A 7,132-nucleotide genomic window follows, 5' to 3' on the forward strand; every position below is an offset into this window, starting at 1 on the left:
CTGACTGTACGAACACTGGTCACAGATTCCCAAAGGGAAGGACCCCGGGTGCTGAACCTAGTTGGTCCTGTTGCGTAAACATGGTTGTCACACAGGGTGCTGTAGCCTAGTGCCCAATCTCAAGAGTGGGTAAAGTGGCTGAATCCACCCCAGGAGTGGTGAAGGCAGGAAGCCTGGTGCCTGAGGGGATGCACTCGGAGAGACCAGAAAAGTAAAAGAGCGGCAGCCAGTCCTGTAATTGGGATATTATCTAGCTCTCAAACTATCACCCGTGTGGAGTAGGCGGTAATCTCCTGGAATGCATTTGCCTGCCTTGATAATAGGAGGTCGTTAGCTAACCAGGACTCCTGTATTAGGCAATAGGATAATGGATTCCGACTGGAATAGCAGGGTGTATTTTACACTTAAAACAAGACACACTTGCACAGCAGGAAGCCGGCAAGGACAGACTGTCAGCTGCGACCAGTGTGGGGCACAGGAGGATCGTTGCTTATAAGAGAATGAAAAGGTTCCTGTAACGACCCCTGGAAGTAGGCCATCACGGGGCGGCCTTGGGTCCAGGCAACCCCAAGCAGTGTTGAGTGTTTAAGTTTGTTTTCTGTTTGTCCTCTTGCTTGTAACCAGTGGTGAGCTGGAGCTGGTTCGCACCGGTTCGTGTGAACCTGTTGTTAAATTTTGAAGCAGTTTTAGAACCAGTTGTTAACCTGCTTCCCTGCAGGGGACGCTGAGGCTTTGATAGGCTCCGGCCGGGAAGTGATGTAATTCCTCCTCCGGCCCTGGGGGCGCTGCGCTGCAGGAGCCATGTGGGCTGCCGCCTGGCCCTGGGCACAAGCCCTGTTGCTGCTGCTCCCCTGGCCCTGGGGCTCCCGATGCTGCCTGGTGGGTCCCCGGCTGCTCTGCTGGGCCTGGGTTGCATCCTGCTGCTCTCCCTGTGAGTACCCGCCACCCTGCCCGCAGCCAGCCCCTGCCTCCAGCCACCCCCGCACCCCCTGCCTGCAGCCAGCCCCTGCCGCACCCCCTGCCCTGCCCGCAGCCAGCCCCTGTCTCCAGCCACCCCGCACCCCCTGCCTATATAAGAAAAAGACCCCAAAATTGGGACTGTCCCTATAAAATTGGGGCATCTGGTCACCCTAGCACACCCCCAGGGAGTGGTGGGGACCCACACATGTGAAACGGAGCTCATTTCTAGTTCAGGCCCATCTTTTTAAAAAAGAACTTTAGGCAGGGTTAACATACATCCATATTTTCCTGGACAGGTCAGGCTTTTTGGTTCTTAAATCGCCATCTGGGAGGCGATTTAAATTCCTCCCGGGAAAATACGGACATATGGTAACCCTGTTGGTACAAAAAATACATACTGGGGCACATCCCTTAAATCAGAACTTTTTATAGGGAACCGGTTGTTAAGATTTTGGCAGCTCATCACTGCTTGTAACTCTCTACATAAAACTTGTTTTTAGGAAAGAACAACTGGCTTGTCTTGGACAATTTACACAGTCTTCTGTCTGAGGAGAGAGGACTCCTCAGGGACCCTCATGCAAAGGCCTGCAAGTTAACAACATAAGCACCTCCCCTCATTTCAGTCCAAAAGAACGGGGAACATAGGAGTGAGATGCAAAAGGCAAAAGTAGCAGAGAGGAAGAACAGCCCAGTGGTTAGGTTGCTAGTCTAGGACTTAGGAGACCTGGGTTCAAGTTTTTTTTTTTAATATGGGCTTCCTGTGTGACCTTGTGCGACTCCCTTTGTCACTCTGTGTGTCAGTTCCCTCTCTGTAGAGCGGGGAGAACAGAACACAATACCTCCCAGGGTATTGTGAGGATGAATACAAAGATTATGAAGTGCTCAGATTCTACACTGATGGCCACTGTATAAATACAGCTTGCCGGCAGGCACTTGAAAGATAAAGGTGAAAGAGGCTGCAAAGGTCACATGTAACTACACAGAAGTGGCCTGATTGCCAGTGGGATCTGTGGACCTCAGCGTTCCTGAAAATGTGGGGTTCTGATTCTCTCTTTTTCATCCTGGGGATTTACATTTGAGCCTTCTCACTTGCCTTTGTTGAGACAGTTTCATGAATAATTTGTACTCACAGAGTCAGGGAAAGGGAATTCCTTTGCTCTTTCAAGTTTTGCACTTGATAACTGGAGAGAAACTGCAACTTACGGTGAAAGTGCCAAGAGAGAATGGTCTCAGATGATATTCTGTGGTTTACTAGTGACCAAGTTTAATAAGTTTAATCAGCTGTGTGTGTAAACAACTGAAGCATGAAGACATCAAGAGAAGACAGCCGTGGCTTGGGAAAGGGTTGATTGGAAAAGGCAGAGTTCAGAAGATGATAGAAATTGTGCTGATGTGTTGAGATTGGAATAAGCTGCACTCCTGCATCTGAATCTGCCTGGAGTTTGGATCTGAATCAGACCTTGATGGCTAACTCCTCTCTATAACAGGCCAAACCTAACCCCTGACATTTGGGCAAATGACATTTGGATCCAAACATAGTGACTCATCTTATCTTTGACCTAATGGTATGGTCAGCAAATGGAGAGTTTCTGATAACATAATGCTCCTTACTGGTGCTTCATTGACTGCATCTGCAGCAATTTGTGCAGGATGGAGTTGTCTGAGTAGCTGAGCACTTTTCCTGCAGCAAGTGCAGTTCATTGCAGCTCTCATTAAACCCAGCTATTAATTTTCTGCTAGGACTACACTCCATAGCACAGTGTTTCTCACCCGGTAGGCCACCAGCAAGCCTTTGTGGGGTTCCCCGATGCTGTTCCTGCAGCACAATGCCTTGCCTTAGGCTGAGAGAGTTGAATGCCTATGTACACAGGTACGAGGAAGTGAAAGAAAGTGCAAAGCACAGGAAGTGGAGGGCCCCTGGTTGCAATAGCCTAGCTTTTTTATTAGCCCTGTAGTCCCAAAGCCTTTTCCCAGCATTCTGCTGGATTTTTTAATTTGTTCATTAAAAAACGCCCCCGTACCCAATAAACCATTATTTAAATAACATATCCTAAAGCCTACTCATACCCCGAAGGAGCTGTATTGGTTGGCAAGGATAGCCCCTCCTGTTTACCATAGCGACACCCTCTGCTCCAAGGTACCAGGGACAGCACTGAAGCTGTTACCACTCTGTACCATTGGAGGTTCCCCAATGCTGGAGGAATCAGCCCCTGACCCTTTAAGCCAGGTTTAAGGCTGCTTTGTGCTGCTGCTTGAGCATGGCCAAGGATGGGGCCATGTATCTTTAAAGTAAGGATTCACATAGTGCCATACTGACCCAGTGCTGGACTAACCCAGAGGGTCTGCTCCATCCCAGAGACCTAAGTGAAGGCCAGGCAATAAAACTGTTAAGCCACAGCAAATGATGGTTAAAGGTTTAAAGGTTAAGTAACATGGCAAGAATATTGCCATTATTACAAAAAAGCCCCAAACACTGGAAACCCAGGAAATTCAGAGTTAATATTTAATAAAACTGTACATTAACATGTTCTCAACTGTTTGGGTTTCTGTTAAGGCACCCAATAAAGCAATAGCAAAAGACCTTGTGGGGGCAAAAAAAAAAAAAATGGAAAACGTGTAATTTTTGCTTACGTAGCAAATAAATATCTAATCCAGCACTTTCCAAATGCTCAGTAAGAGACAAAGTCTCATACCCTATTGTAAGCTTCCCAGGTGTCAAACAAATTGGTTAATTCAATCAACAGTTGGAGGGAGATAAGAAGTAGAATGATTTCTTTGACACTTGCTAAGCAAATTCCCCAATCTGAGACATCATGAGAAAATTCAGGAGGACGTTTAGTACTTTTCTGTCCAGAAAGTTAGAAGGCAATTAAAAAAATTGAGCATATCAAGTTGCAGTGGGGGAGGTTTAGATTGGATATTAGGAAAAACTTTTCACCACCCTCTTAGTGAAAACACTGGAATGCGTTACCTAGGGAGGTGGTAGAATCTCCTTCCTTAGAGGTTTTTAAGGTCAGGCTTGACAAAGCCCTGGCTGGGATGATTTAACTGGGAATTGGTCCTGCTTCGAGCAGGGGGTTGGACTAGATGACCTTCAGGGGTCCCTTCCAACCCTGATATTCTATGATTCTATGAAACCTACCTACAACTTTAATTACTTCTTGTTCCATAGGAACTATGGGCACTTTGAACAATTTTATTGAGTCCCATTTTCAAACTGAATGTAGGTATTTAGGAGCCTAAATCTGATTGAAAGTCAATGGAACTTGGGCTCCTACGTGTCCAAGTCACTTTTGAAAATGGGACTTATTTTACTCCATAATTTGTATACAACTTTAGCTACACATATGTATTATAAACTATATCAGTAAGTGTCATTTTAAGAACATAAGTGCCCTGCGGAAGAGCTCCATGAAGCTCAAAAGCTTGTCCCTTCCACCTACAAAAGTTGCTGCAATAAAAGATATTGCCTTACCCACCTTGTGTCTCTTATGAGACAGAAGCAGTAACAAATAGAAGAAAAAAAAAGCTACTTACATTTATCCAAAGTCGTAGCAAAAAGTACACGTCTGGATGTGTGCCTTCAGCACATGGTGGAATTAATACAGAAATGTTGCTCTGTATGTGTGCAACGAGTAGTTGTCAAACAAAGCATAATATTTCCCCACCACACCTTTCTTTCACACTTGCCAATCACAGTCCTCCCTGGGGTTCTGGACACAGCCAAGTTTGCGGATTGATTGTTGAAAGCATGAAAAATGCAGTCAGGAATAAGGACTCTAAGTAAAGAAACTCACCTTTCTGGTTCTGTGGTGTCTTTTTCGTTTTGCATTTGACTGGGTTTTGAGTTAACTTTGTCTGGTTATAGATTACATTAGAGAGTAAAGTCCATATGGTTACAGCTCATTCACTCCTCAGCTCCTCTGACCTTTACACCCTTCCTCCCTCCCCCTGTGTAGCATTGAAATTCAAATGCATTCCTATTCGCTCTCAAGAAAAAAGGAAAAATGCACTAATTCTAAATGGCTAACCATAGTGTCATAAATATAAAGGGAAGGGTAACCACCTTTCTGTATACAGTGCTATAAAATCCCTCCTGGCCAGAGGCAACATCTTGTTACCTGTAAAGGGTTAAGAAGCTCAGCTAACCTGGCTGGCACCTGACCCAAAGGACTAATAAAGGAACAAGATACTTTCAAAGCTTGGTGGGGGCTGGGGGAGGCTTTTGTTTGTGCTCTTTGTTTACATGTTTGTTCTCTCTTGGGACTGAGAGAGGCCAGACAGAAATTCATCTTCTCCAACCCATCCTAATCCAAGTCTCTAATATTGCAACCAGTATAGGTAAGCCAGGCAAGGCGGATTAGTTTATCTTTTGTTTTATGTGGATTTTCCCTGTGTTAAGAGGGAGGTTTATTCCTGTTTTCTGTAACTTTAAGGTTTTGCCCAGAGGGGGATCCTCTGTGTTTTGAATCTGAATACCCTGTAAAGTATTTTCCATCCTGATTTTACAGAGGTGATTCTTTTACCTTTTCTTTAATTCAAATTCTTCTTTTAAGAACCTGATTGATTTTTCATTGCTCTTAAGATCCAAGGGTTTGGGTCTGTATTCACCTGTACCAATTGGTGAGGATTCTTATCAAGCCTTCCCCAGGAAAGGGGGTGTAGGGTTTGGGGGGATATTTTGGGGAAAGACATCTCCAAGTGGTCTCTTTCCCTGTTCTTTGTTTAAAACGCTTGGTGGTGGCAGTATACTGTTCAAGGACAAGGCAAAGTTTGTACCTTGGGGAAGTTTTTAACCTAAGCTGGTAAGAATAAGCTTAGGGGGTCTTTTATGCGGGTCCCCACATCTGTACCCTAGAGTTCAGAGTGGGGAAGGAACCCTGACACATAGTAACCAAGATGACTGAGCCATGCAGGCAGATCAGGCGGTTGCTTGGGTCTGCAAAACATTTAAGGCCAGATTGTGGCTGGGGGGAGGGAAAAGGTGAAGTCACAATGTACATGCCCTCACTCCTTTGCAGCTGGGGTGAGAGCAGGCCCATGACCCCCCTCCATCTATACTGGCCAGCAAACCTGCATCAGCATGGGGGTGAGAGGAAGGAAAATTTATAGACTCCACCTCTATGAAAAAAAGACCATGGTCTAGAGGAATTCTGGCTGGGTCATTCCCACTTGGTGTGGCTCCTCTCCACAAATACACTCCACTTGACAGCTGAAACGTAGCTATCCAGCCACACCCTTGAAGTTTTAATCACATAAATGTTTGTGGCTTTGTATTGTCCACACTAGAACTTACAACTGTGGGAACTAAGACATGTTAAAGCACCACTAAGACAAGGTAGGTGTGAGCTAATATCTTTTATTGCACCAGCTTCTGGTGATGGTAGAGACTAGCTTTCAAGTTACACAGAGAAGAATTCCATGTTGCTTGAAAGCTTGTCTCTTTCACCAATAGAAGCTGGTGCAATAAAAGATATTACCTCCCCTGCTTTGTCTCTCATATCCTGGGATCAATATAGCTATGACACTGCAAAAAGCATGACAACACAATGACAATCTTGTCTAAATTATGAAGGGTTGTCTACGGCAGCCAAAACAAAACAAAGAAGCCATAAGTTTCAAGGGCTAATGCTACAGCCTGTAGTAATCTAAGGTACTTAAATGGTTTCCATTGCTGTTGCATCTGAGCACTTCACAGTCTTTCATGTATTTTCCTCGCCAAACTCCTGTGAGGCCAGGATATGTTATTATCTCCATTGTACAGATGGGGAACTGAGGCAGAGAGTGGCTTCCCAAGGTCACACAGGAAGTCTGAGGAGGACCTGGGCCTTGAATCCAGCAGGCAGAGGAGGGAATTGAGCCTGGGTCTCCCAAATACCACCCTAGCCCTCTAGTCACAGGACCATCCGTTCTCCCACAAAGCATGCACACAGAAGAACTGGCAACCAACTCAATAAATTCAAAGCAAACCCTCTGGAAGAGCTGACATGTTTATTACTTTAAAGAGATTGTTAATAAAGGAACAGAACTGAGCCAACTGCACAAGATCTTCAGGACCTAAGACTTCCTGAAAGAGCAGCGCAGCCACAGACAGGAGCAATCATTGCCATATGGATGAGTCTGCTGGTAACTAGCCCAGCCTCAAAAGCAAATAACCAAAGATTTTTCCCTG

The 7,132-nt window shown here is 45.3% G+C and overlaps 1 protein-coding gene across 3 annotated transcripts in view; it reads right to left on the bottom strand.

Moving 5' to 3' along the window:
• LOC140915855 (dimethylaniline monooxygenase [N-oxide-forming] 4-like) overlaps positions 1-7,132 on the bottom strand; it is a 34,140-nt gene that overhangs the window by 25,213 nt on the left and 1,795 nt on the right. Inside the window, exon 1 of one of the 3 annotated variants that reach the window (XM_073356354.1) lies at positions 4,758-4,851. The exons of 1 other annotated variant lie outside the window; for it this stretch is intronic. The gene's annotated coding sequence lies outside the window, so the exon portion shown is untranslated. One more of the 3 variants, XM_073356355.1, reaches the window with a different exon arrangement.

The sequence above is a fragment of the Lepidochelys kempii genome, chromosome 8 (assembly GCF_965140265.1).
Source record: "Lepidochelys kempii isolate rLepKem1 chromosome 8, rLepKem1.hap2, whole genome shotgun sequence".
Classification (NCBI taxonomy): Eukaryota; Metazoa; Chordata; order Testudines; family Cheloniidae; genus Lepidochelys; species Lepidochelys kempii.